Below are 13,562 nucleotides of genomic sequence, written 5' to 3' on the forward strand. Positions count from 1 at the left end.
GCACCATGAGACTGACAAAAACATCACTGTGCTTTTGAAAGTCTTTCTCTTTGGCTTCTTAGCCTCCAGCCTTGAGCAACATCTGAATTGGGCAAAACTGACAGTGTTGGGATCAGTTCTCTATCCCACCCTTCTTACCAGAATCCTATCCCCTTGAGTCTCTCTCTTTTTCTTTCTAACCCTATGAGTGCCAAAAAGTGCTAATTTCTTTCCGGTGACCCCCTGTCCAGACCCCTTGCCAAGACCTTGAGACTGTTGCTCTGTACTCCAAATTGGCAATAACACTAAGAGAAAAAGGCATGTCAGAATGTTGGCCTTCCTCTCCTCGTGGCCCCTGCTTCTCTAAGATTTTGTCCCCTTGTGTCTTCATTACCTCAGTGTTGTCAAGAACTGTGAAGGGCCTGAGATTTATTGTGCTTGCACATTATCAAATGAGCCTCCCGCAGTTTCTTGGATGCTGGCAGAAGACATGAGGCTCCTGGGTCAGGGCTAAAGGACAGTTTATTACTCATAATACTGGTGGTCGCCAGAGTATCAGCGTTTCTCTGGTTTGGTTTGTTGCGCCAATTCCCACAGGGTAATGCAGAGAGGATCAGATGATTTTAAACATACAGTGGGTTAAATTAAGGTGAGGAACTCTTAGGTTAAAGAACCCAAATCTCTTACAACTGTTAGTAAGCATGCCTGCTCTTTGCTCCAGAGGAAGAAACTAGTTCTGTCTTACAAGGCTCTTCACTCTACAAATGCCCTCAAAAAATAGCCTGGAACAAAGGACGATCAGTGCTTCACTTCACAAAACAAACCAGTTGCCGTCAAATCGATTCTGACTCATAGCAACCCTAGAGGACAGAGTAGAACTGCCCCATAGGGTTTCCAAGTAGTGGCTGGTGGATTCAAACTGCTGAACTTCTGTTTAGCAGACTGAGCTCTTAATCCCTGCGCCACCAGGGCCCCTTCACAAGACATACAAAAATGCAAGAGATCCATGGAGTGTTGGTCCTTTTCAAAAAAATTTTTTTCTTTAAATATTTTACTGTGTTTTTGGTGAAAATTTTCACAGAAAATTAGGTTCCCATTTGATCATTTCTGAACATATTGTTTAGTGACTGTCTTTTTTTTTTAACTAGTGCTGCTATACCAGAAATACCACAAGTGGATGGCTTTAACAAACAAATTTATTCTCTCACAGTCTAGGAGGCTAGAAGTCCAAATTCAGGTGTCAGCTCCAGGGAAGGTTTTCTCTCTGTCAGCTCTGGTCCTTGTCATCAATCTTCCCCTCATCTAGGAGCTTCTTAGCACAGGGACCCTGAGTCCAAAGGGCTACTCTGCTTCTGGCACTGCTTTCTTGGTGGTAGGAGCTTCCTCTGTCTCTCTGCTCACTTCTCTCTTTTTTCTCTCAAAAGAGATTGACTCAAGATAAACCCTAATCCTGTTGATTGAATCCTGCCTCATTAACATAACTGCCTGTAATCCTGCCTCATTAACATCATAGAGGTTAGGATTTACAACACATAGGAAAATCACATAAGATCACACAATGGTGGACAACCACACAATACTGGGAATTGTGGCCTAGCCAAGTTGACACACATTTTGGGGGGACACAATTTAATGCATAACAGTGACATTGGCTACATATCCCACATTGTGTCAACATTCTCATTATTTACGTTGTGGTCCATTTCCATTCATCTAGCTTCCTTGCCCCCCTGACCTTCACATCTTTGCTTTAGTGTAAATGTTGATCGTATGGTCTCATACGGATGATTTTTTTTTTTTTTAAGAACATAGTACTCATGGATGGTTCTGTTTATTTTATGAGCCAATCTATTATTTAGCCAAAAGGTGACCTCCAAGAATGGTTTCAGTTCAAAGCTTAAAGGGTACCTCAGGGCAATAGTCTTGGGGTATCCTGTAGCCTCTATAGGTCCATTTAGTCTGGACTTTTTTAAGAATTTGAGTTTTGTCCTATAATTTTCTCCCATTCTATCTGGGACCATCTACTTTGTCCCTGATCAGGACAGTTGGTAGTGATTGCGGGGCACCATCTAGTTCTTTTGGTCTCAAGATAGAGAGGCTGTGGTTTCAAATTTGTTTTAAAACCAACTTTGCAACTTATTCTATGGGAGGATTGGTTTGCCACAAGCCACTTCATCACGCCCAGAAACAGAAATCTGGGGAAAAGGCTGTGTAACAAAACTAAACTGGGCACTTGCCATAGAGCTACCTAGATGGGATTTTTTATGGAATATTCAAAATTGGAAAAGTCAGGCTCTCAGTTGAGTAATATTTATTTTTATAATTGTCTAGGAGGTAGGCTCAGACCACATCCTACTGGGTAGGAGAGCAATGGATACTTTCACAGTCAAAAGTATTAGGGTAAGATAGGAGTTAGGCCTTGAGCGGAGGGGGGAAGATGTGGACCTGGACCTTGAGTGTAGAGACTCATGGAGATGCCTGTTGATGGAGATGAACTGGAGGCCAATGGACGGTTAGGTAGGACCTATGTGGCAGGTTTTTTGCCAGCAAGTTTCAGTGGTATCTACTTTAAGCTATAGTTGTAGGTCCCAGCCTAATCTCAACATTTCTTTATGAAATAGGGAGAACAGTGTGCCCTCCCTGAAGCTGGATCGTGAGGATGGTCAACAGTCAGAACCAGTAGAGACCATTGTGCTGAGAGGTCTTCTCCTGAGGGTCAGCAGGGTCAAAGCAATAACATGGCCGCAGGATAAGGAGGAAGAAACAGGACAGACGGACAGAAGGTTTGGGCGTTGATCTGAGACATCACTTTTGGAAATCACCAAGCCACACTGTGGTGGGCTAATTACAGTAAATAAGCCATGGAGGGCAGGGAGAGCGTTGGACCATCTAATATGGGTATAAAAAATAATCATAACTCCATTTTTGTATCCAGTGGCTGGTGAAGCTAAGACTACTCAAGGATATGACTTATCTGGACATAGTGACTTGTATTTGATAGCTGACCTATTTCCCTGTACCCTGTTCATCTCATCACCACAACTGAACTTCATTTCCTCCTTTGACCACATTATACTATTGAACATCGTTCTTCTTGAGAGAGAAGAAAGAAGCAAAATATGAGTTGACTGCTCCTGCTCAGTCATGTACAGACATTAACTAGCATTCCCTGGGCAACGGCCCTCTCTCTTCTTTGTGTTTGCAGAGCAGAGATGATTCAGGGCCTGAGCCTGTGATCAGATCCTGTGCAATTATCATTGCATTCATTTACCTATTAACACATTTTTTGAAAGCCAACTCAGATCAGACATCCAGTTCGATATTGGACATACGAATATCGACTCTCTAAGGACCCATTCAGATGTCTCCTATCTGTGATGGTTATGATTGTGTATCAACTTGGCACACTTGGCTGTGCCATAATTCTCAGTGGTTTGGCAATTATGATGTAGTTTGGGAGCTATATAATGATATAATCACTTCCATGATGAGATCTGATATAATGTCATCACCTCTATGATTAGTTTTGTTATAAGCAGCCAGTCAGCTGAAAGGGAATTTCCTTGGGGGTGTGGCCTGCATCCAATACAGGCAGACTTTCTGATAAACCTCATGGGCTTTTGCTGGCTCTGGATCCTACAGCTGGCTCCTGTTTATCTGACCTCTGGTTCTTGGGACTTGAGCTAACAGCTTACCTGCTGACATTGGGATTCATCAGCCTCTGCAGCCTGTGAGCCAGAGGCCTGTTGTCTGACCTGCTGGTCTTGGATTTACCAGCCCCTGCAGCTGTGTGAGTCAGAAGAGGCCTCCAGCCTGACCCACGGACTTGGGACTTTCCAGCTTCTACAACCGCCTGAGCCATTTCTTTGACATAAATCTCTCTATAAATTGACTTAATGGCAACAGACCTTTTGTTTGGAAATATATATATGTATACATGCTTCTGGTTTTGTTTTTCTAGAGAACCTGGCCTAAGACACTATCATAGGGGCATGGTCTCCCGGAATCCTAACTTTAGTATTTTATAAAACCATAATTGATTAAACTTAGAATGGTAATCCTTGGAAGAAAGGCCTGGTGATCTACTTTGCAAAAATCAGCCGCTGAAAACTCTGTGGAGCACAGTTTGACTCTGACACACATGGAGTCACCATCAGTCAAAATCAGCTCAATGGCAACCGGTTTTACGTGGCAATAGCTGTAATTTCCACCAATGAAAGAAGGGGATCCTCATCTTACTGTTATGCTTGTCACTTTCCTTCCACCCCCAAAATATAATTAAAACCAAACGAAATCCATTGCTGTCAAGTCCATTCGGACTTACAGCGAATCTACAGGACAGAGTAGAACTGCCCCATAGGGTTTCCAAGGAGCACTGGTGGATTCAAGCCACAAACCTTTTGATTAGCAGCTGACCTCTTAACCACTGTACCACGAGGGCTCCGAAAAATACAATTACAACAGATCAAATACTACCATAATTCCAGACGGTGAGATTTTGAGGGTCTCCATAAAGATTATTCATTTTCTGGTCTCCATGGTGATACTTAACGGCTAACCCATTAAATTATTTTCATCTCCTAGCCCTCATCATCTTTTGTGTTCACTTAAGACATAAATTGAACAATGAATTGTGTTCCACCATGTATTTGGGACCACGAAGGACATTTCTATGCCTATACAGAGCCCCTCCAAATATAGAGCCCTTGTGTATTGACTTTCATGAAGCCAGTTCACAGTCACAGCTGAGCTCAAAGCATGTGGCAGAAAAGAAGAGTTCAACAGTCAGCCCCTTCATTTCTTTTTCCCCTGAGTTGAAAAGATAAACACCCTCAAATGCCATTTTATAAAGAACAGCTAGACAAGTAGCACATTAGCAATTTAAATTCATGGATTAAAGAGAAGGACTTAGATGGAGAACTTTAAAGAGATAAAAACCAGTAGCTTGGATAAGTAACAGAAGGCTTGACAAATTTCTACACATGTTTAGAGGGTGAAGATGTAAAATAGGAAGATCAGTTATTAAGATCAGTCTAAAGAAGCATGTCTACTTGTAGCTGGATGCCACGACAGTAAGAAAATGTATGCTGAAACCCCTGAAAAATCTCCCAGGTGCACTGAGAAATGGTGCAAAAGAAGCTCATTGTGTGGCGTGAAGCTCAGAGGGTAGACTCTTAAAGGACATTACCCTAAGCCAGTTTGGGCTGAACCTTTTCCACTGTATATGCGTTCCTGGTCAGCCCCTCCTCTTTTAAATATTTTTTTGGTGGTGAAATACACGTAACAAAAATTTTGCCTCTTTAACCATTTTTAAGTGGTTAATTAATTACCTTCTCCATGTTGTGCCACCATCACCAAAAGTCCTTCTTCACCCCAGACAGGAACTCAGTATCCTTAAGCAGTAACTCCTCCTTGCCTCTCCCCCTAACTCCCAGCACCTAGTAACCACTAATAAACTTTGGTCTCTGCGCATTTGCCTCTTCTAGATGTTTCATAAAAGTGGGATTGTACAATATTTGTCCTTTTGTGACTGACCTATTTCATTAATGTTTTCAAAGTTCATTCATGTTGTAGCATGTATCAAAATTTCTTTTTTTTATGTTCTTGTTGTTAGGTGCTGTCGAGTCAGTTCCAACTCATAGTGACTCTATGCACAACAGAATGAAACACTGCCTGGTCCTGCACCGTTCCCACAATCGTTGCTATGCTTGAACCCATTGTTGCACCCACTGTGTCAAATCCATCTCGTTGAGGGTCTTCTTCACTGACCCTCTACTTTACCAAGCATGATGTCCTTCTCCAGCAACTGATCCTTCCTGATAACATGTCCAAACCATGTGAGATGTAGTCTTGTAATCTTTGCTTCCAATGAGCATTCTGGTTGTATTTCTTCCAAGACAGCTTTGTTCGTTCTTTTGGCAGTCCGTGGTGTATTCAATATTCTTCTCCAACACCACAATTCAAAGGTGTCAATTCTTCTTTGGTCTTCCTTATTCATTGTCCAGCTTTTGCATGCATTTCTCTTTATAGTTGAATAACATTCCATGAATATACCATGGACTGCCACAAAAACAAACAAATCTGTCTTAGAACAAATATAGCCAAACTGCTCCTGAGAAGTGAGGATGGCAAGACTCCGTGTTACGTACTTTGGACATGTTATCAGGAGGAACCAGTCCCTGGAGAAGGACATCATGCTTGGTAAAGAAGAGGGTCAGCAAAGGAAAGGAAGACCCTCAATCAGATGGACTGACAGTGTCTGCAACAACTGGCTCAAGCGTAGCAATGATCGTGAGGATGGCGCAGGACCAGGCAGTGTTTCGTTCTTTTGTACGTGGGGTCGCTATGAGTTGGAACCGACTCAACAGCACCTAACAACAAAAACAATATCCCATTGAATGTGTGTCCATTCATCGGTTGACGGACACTTGGGATTGTTTCCACCTTTTGACTGTCGTGAATAATGCTACAGTGAACATTGGTGTACGTATGTCTGTTTGAGTACCTGCTTTCAAGTTTTTTGGGTATATACCTAGGAGTGGAATTGCTGGGTCCTATGGTAGTTCTATGTTTAATATTTTGAGGATCCACCAAACAGTTTTCCACACTGGTTGCACCGTTTTATGATATCACTAGCAATGCATGAGTGTTCCAATTTCTCCACATCCTCATTGTTTGTTGTTTGTTAGTTGCTGTCAAGTGCATTGCAACTCATGGCAACCCTATGCGTACAGAGTAGAACTGCTCCATAGGGTTTTCGATGCTATGGCTTTTCAAAAGCAAATCACCAGGTCTTACTTCCAAGGCACCACTGGGTGGATTTGAACCGACGACCTTTCAGTTAGTACTCCAGCACTTAACCATTTCCATTTGCACCACCCAGGGACTCCATATCCTCATTCACAATTGTTATTTCTCATTTTTCTAATAGTAGCCAATCTACTGGGTATGAAAGAGCCCTGGTGGCACAGTGGTTAAGCACTCAGCTGCTAACCTAAAAATTGGTGGTTTGAACCCACCTACACTCCGTGGGAGAAAGATGTGGCAGTCTGCTTCCATAAAGATTACAGCCTTGGACGTCTGGGGTCTTAAATGCTAGCGAGCAGCCATCTAAGATGCATCAATGAGTCTCAAGCCACCTGGACCAAAGGAGAATGAAGAACACCAAGGACACAAGGTAATTTACGAGCCCAAGAGACAGAAAGGGCCACGTGAACCAGATACTACATCATCCTGAGACCAGAAGAACTAGATGGTGCCTGGCTACAACCGATGACTGCCCTGACAGGGAACACAACAGAGAACCCCTGAGGGAGCAGGAGAGCAGCGGGATGCAGACCCCAAATTCTCATAAGACCAGACTTAATGGTCTGACTGAGACTAGAAGGACCCCGGTGGTCATGGTCCCCAGACCTTCAGTTGGCCCAGGACAGGAACCATTCCCGAAGCCAACTCTTCAGACATGGATTGGACTGGACAATGGGTTGGAGAGGGATGCTGGTGAGGAGTGAGCTTCTTGGATCAGGTGGACGCTTGAGACTATGTTGATATCTCCTCCCTGGAGGGGAGATGAGAGGGTAGAGGGGGTTAGAAGCTAGTGAAATGGATATGAAAAGAGAGAGTGGAGGGAGGGAGGGGGTTGTCTTATTAGGGGGAGAGTAAGTGGGAGTATGTAGCAATGTGTATATAAGTTTTTGTGTGAGAGACTGACGTGATTTTTAAACTTTCACTTAAAGCACAATAAAAATTACCAAAAAAAAAAAAAAAATACAGCCTTGGAAACCCTCTTGTTGTTAGGTGCCATCAAGTCATATCCAACTCCTAGTGACCCTATAGGACAGAGTAGAACTGCCACACAGAGTTTTCAAGGAGTGGCTGGTAGATTTGAACTACTGACCTTTGGTTAGCAGCTGAGCTCTTAACCACTGTGCCACCAGGGCTCCTGAAACCCCTCTGGAGTGGTTCTATTCTGTCCTACAGGGTCACTGTGAGTCAGAATCAACTTGATAGCAACAGGTACTAGGTATGAAGTGGCTGGTCAGCCCCTTTTCACTGTTCCTCTAGGCTCTGCTCCATGAGTGAGAGTATCCTTTCTCCTCTCCCAAGCCCTTGTGGGCCTTTCTACACTTCATGCTTCACAATCCTGCTAACAGGCATTGCTTCATGTTCCCTTGGGTGTAGTGCCTAAACTTTATCTCCCATTGAAACCAGGGCACTAACCTCTAATCACTGGACAGCTGATAGCAGAAGCAGGGTGCGTATGGGTGTTTACTTGATAAAACAGTTTTGATTAGAGGAAGCCACCCACAACACATGGCAAAATCTACCAAAAATGAGTTAAAAACATTTTGCAGAAATAATACTCATTTTTGCCAAAAGGTTTTGTTTGAATAAGACCAGTCTTTCTTCTGAGTACCTCCTCCTCCTCTCAGTGTCAGGAGGTGCCATTCGCTGGGAGGACCAGGATCTGAGCCTCCATTAGACCAGAGTATCTTTGTTGCCCGCTCCCTCAGTGGCAGTTCGAGGGGCCCACAGTAGGGATGGTTAGACTGTTTAGAAGGGCTCACTGGAACTCACTCAGTAGAAAAATTTTTATGTGCATTTTCCCCTGGCAAAGAGCCAATTAACAAGGCTTGTGGCCTTTTGAATAGCAGCTACTTGACCCTGCCGATCAGCTTGTAAAGGCATCAGTATACAAAGACTCATCAAGGGCCGTGTGTGTGTGTGTGTGTGTGTGTGTGTGGCTTTCCCTCCTTCCTGAGGCTGGGCTAGCTTTCAGATATCTTCAGAAAGGGCATAAATGAAATCATTCCCAGAAGGATGATGTCATCCATCCTATAGTCACGGAAAGCTGGAACAGTTCTTAAAAGCCCTTGGCCCAGTTTCCTGATAAGGAAGACAAATGGTAGAAAATGATTTTTATTTTCACTTCATGCAGATCCGGGGAATTACGTGCTGAAGAGTCACTGTATAACCACACAAAGGGTAAACGTGCCTGCAAGTTGCAGGCCTCACTTCTAGAATGCACGTAACTAAGCGTGCGTAGGCGCCTCATGAAAATGCCGACCTTAGCAGTCCCCCATCACCAAGGCTTCACTTGCAAAAAAGGACAAGTGTGTAGTCTTAGACCTTAGTTTTCCCAGCCCATTTTTATTTGGTTTCCTAAAGAAGCTGTGCCAGTAAAATGATTAGTCACAGCTCTTTGAATAACAAGTGACAGAAACTTAGCTCAAACCTCCACTCAGTAGCAAAATCTAAGCTTGGCTGAATCAGGCTTGGATAAATTCAAAAGGCTGAGCTCAAAGATAAAATCTGAACTCTGCTCTGGTGGGGATCACAACAGAGGGTTCCGGATAGAGCTGGAGAAAAATGTAGAACAAAATTCAAACTCACACACAAAGACCAGGCTTCCTGGTCTGACAGAGACTGGAGAAACCCCAAAAGTATGGTCCCTGGACACATTTTTAACTCAGTACTGAGGTCACTTCTGAGGTTCACCCTCCAACCAAAGACTCGAGAGGTCTATAGAGCCAACAATAACATACGTGAGGGATGTGCTTCATAGTTCCATCATGTATACAAGACTAATGGGCACACCAGCCCAAAAGCAAAGATTAGAAGGCAGGAAGGGACAGGAAAACTGTACGAATGGAAACAGGGAGCCAGGGGTGGAGAAGGGGAGAGTATTGACACATAGCAGGGTTGCCAACCAGTGTCACAAAACAATCAGTGTATTAATTGTTTAATGAGAAACTAATTTGCTCTGTAAATTTTCACTAAATCACAATAATTAAAAAAAAAAATCTGAACTCTGTCTTTCTCCCTCAACTCTGCCAGCCTCTGCTCAGCTTCATTTTCATACAGGTTCTTTCGGCATGGTGCCGAGAGTCACCCTATGTGGTCCTTGCAATCCTAGAAAGAAGAGAGTGATTCTCTTGTTCTGTCCATGTACCAAATCTAATGGATGAACTCAAATTTGTATATGTCCTTCCTGTGACCAGAGAGCAAGCAAGGCAGAGCAATGTAGCAGCCCCATCCAAACAGTACTGATTACAGAAAGGGCAGTTCCCCAATGGAAAGAAGACTCTTAGTCTGATACATTCCACCCTTTGGCCACCCTGCACATGTACGCACACACACACACATGCACACACACACGCATGCACACACATTTTTCCATATGTATGATTTCCAGTGCGCCCCTCCTACCACTAACGTAATACAACCATCCCATGTTCAAACATCAGTGTACTCATCTCTTCCCCTAAGCAAGACAAGCCAAAGTGCCATCTAGTCACACCCCCCGTGTCCTAGTCCAGGTCCCTGGTTAATGTGAGCCCCCTTTTGTCAAGCCTAGATGTGCCCTTTCACAGGCCACCAATCTATATAATTGGTCAATGTAATCGCCCTTAATAGGCTTAATATGTTATGGAAGAGAAGCCTTCTGACAACCACCTTAAAAACTTGCATGAAAAGGGGGAGAAGAGGAAGCAAGCAGTTGCCATCATCACTCTTTAAGTACACAGTGGGAAAAAAAAAAAAAAAACCATTGCCGTTGAGTTGATCCTGACTCATAGCAACCCTATAGGACAGAGTAGAACTGCTCCATAGGTTTCCAAGGGGCAGCCGGTGGATTTGAATTGCCGACCTTTTGGTTAGCAGCTGAGCTCTTCACTACCATGCCACTACATAAGTACATGATACCTTCCTGGAGAGTAAGGCAGGGAGAGGTTAGAGTGCCTCAGTGAGCTTAGCCATGGTGGCTGCACTCGGCTCTGTTGTTTTGGGAGGTTCTCCCTTGCCTGTGGTCATTCACACCCACCGTGGAAAGGAGCATGGAGCGGGATGGCCCTTCTGGAGCCTGTATTGCATCACCAGCCCACCTCCTACTGGTGAGCGTTTGGGGTCCTGGAGACTGTCTTAAGGCAGAAGTTCCCAAACTTTCTCCCTTCACAGCACCTTCTGGAGCTCAGTAATTTTTTCATAGCATCTCTGGACCAAAAGAAATAGCTAATAGTCAACTAATTCAGAAGCTAGGTACAAGCACTAGTAAGTATTTCCGTCCTAATAACTTAGCAGCCATCTGAAGAAATAATACTGCAAATTTTAAAATTACAGTATTTTCAAATCATCACCATCAGTTATTTGCTCTTGTTTGACATGGCACAACTTCTCAGACCTTAGAATCAGATTGGACACTACACCTTTATTTCTTGTTCCATGTTGATTTTTTTTTTGAACTGGTAATTTTATTATTTTTTTAATTATGGTAAATAGATACGTAACAAAATATTTGCCATTTCAACATTCTTTACTTGTATAGCTCAGTGACATTGACTTACATTTAACCATCACCCTTATCCGCTACCAGATTTTCCCATCACCTATAACAGAACCGCCATGTCCCCTAAGCAGTGAGCCCTCCTCTCCCCCTCCCTCCCTCCCACCCACTCCTGGGAACCACTAATGCACTTTGATCTCTACACACTTGCCTATTCTAGGAATTTCGTATAAATGACATCATACAATATTTGTCCTTTTGTGACTGACTTATCTTACTCAGCATAATGTTTTCAAGGTTCATCTACTTTGTATGCAGCATTTCTCAGGACTTCATTTCTCTTTTCAGCTGAATAATATTCCATGGTATGTATGTACCACATTTTGTTAATTCGTTCATCTGTTGATGGGCATTTAGGCCGTTTCCACCTTTTGGCTATTGTGAATACTGCAACAATGAACATGAGTATACAAGTATCTGTTCATGGTACTGCTTTCAGTTTTGGGGGGCATATACCTAGGAGTGGAATTGTTGGATCATATGATAATTCTGTGTTCAAATCTTTGAGGAAGCGCCAAACTGTTTTCCACAGTGGCTATACCATTTTACAGTCCCGCCAGCAATTGACGAGGATTCTAATTTCTTGACATTTTCACCAACATTTGTTGTTTTCCATTTTTTGTTTTATCATAGCCTCCTAGGACGGGTGAAGTGATACCTCATTATGGTTTTGATTTCCATTCCCTGATGACTAATGACGTTGAACATTGTCATTTGCTTGTCGGCCCCTTGTATTTCTTCTTTGGTGAAATGTCTGTTTAAATCTTTTGTCCATTTTCTGATTGGATTGTTTGTCTTTTTGTAGTTAAGTTGTTAAGAGTTCTTTACATATTCTGGATATTAAACTCTTATCCAATATATAAAAAAATATATATATGGTTTCCAAAAATTTTCTCCCAATCTGTGGGCTGTCTCTTCACTCTCTTGATATGTAGTCCTTTGATGGACAAAGGTTTTTAGTTTTGATGAGGTCCCATTTATCTATTTTGTCTTTCATTGCTCATGTTTTTGGTTTCATATCTAAGAATTCATTGTTAAAATCTAGGTCCTGAAGCCTTACCCCTATGTTTTCTTCCTAGGGTTTTATGATTCTTACGTTTAGGTCTTTTGATCATTTTGAGTTGGCTTTCACATACAATGTGAGGTAAGGGGTCAAGTTTATTCTTTTGCTAAAGGAACTCTAGTTGTCCCAGGAGTTCCACATTGATTTTTGTGCTTTTTATTGCGGTAGCTGCCCAAACCCCAGCTTTGCACATAGATGCCATCATTGAAAAGAGTGTAGCGTGAACTACCTATCTGTGTGGCATCTGACACATGTTTAGTATTGCTATTTCCTTAGAAATTTCAAAACATCCTGTGGTGCCTCTGTGAGTTTACTGCAATACTCCAGGGCATCTTGGTGCAGAGTCTGGGAGCTGCGGTCTTAGGAATTAAACAGTAACAGGTTGTGGTTGCCTGGTAATAATGTTGTTATTGTGTCATCTGACTTCAGGTTGGCCCTGACTCATGGTAACTCCATGTACAATGGAATGAAATGCCACCCAGCCCTGTGCCATCCCCCTGATCTTTACAGATCAGACCATTGTGGTATGTAGGATTTTCACTAACTTTTTTTGGAAGTAGGTTGCCAGACCTTTCTTCCTAGACTGTCTTGGTGTGCAAGCCCTGCTAAAACATATTCAGCATCATAGCGACACGCCAGCCTCCACTGACAAATGGGTGGTGGCTGCCTGCGAGGTGCTCTGGCCACAAATAACCCGAGTAGTAAACCTGTTGAGTCATGGTCCTTGAATCTGAGTCTTATCACTGCATGTTCTGTCACCTAGCAATACGCCTCAGCACTCTGACCATGTAACTAGCTCTCAGCTTGATTATTTCTGTGCCTCCGAAAGAGTGGATTGAAGTGGTAGGCAAGATTAATCTGCCCCTTGCCCCACAGCCTGTATCCAGGAGACTGGCAGTAGTGGGGAGTTATTACTCTGCTTAGCAGGAGTGCTTAGCAGGAGGAGGAAGGGAGAAGCCTGAGGGTATTTTGAAGAAGTCTCAAGGATCAGCATTACCAGCCCTGAGTTCTCCTTAGTCCCAGGCAGGAATGGTTACATAATTTGTGGGGCGCAGTGCAAAATGAAAGTGCAAGGCCTCTTGTTCAAAATTATTATCAATGTCAAGACAGGAACAGCGAAGCAATAGATCAAGCACAGGGCCCCCCTAAAGTTCAGAGCTGTCTTTACAGGCTCAGGGG

The sequence above is a fragment of the Elephas maximus genome, chromosome 14 (assembly GCF_024166365.1).
Source record: "Elephas maximus indicus isolate mEleMax1 chromosome 14, mEleMax1 primary haplotype, whole genome shotgun sequence".
Taxonomy (NCBI): Eukaryota; Metazoa; Chordata; class Mammalia; order Proboscidea; family Elephantidae; genus Elephas; species Elephas maximus.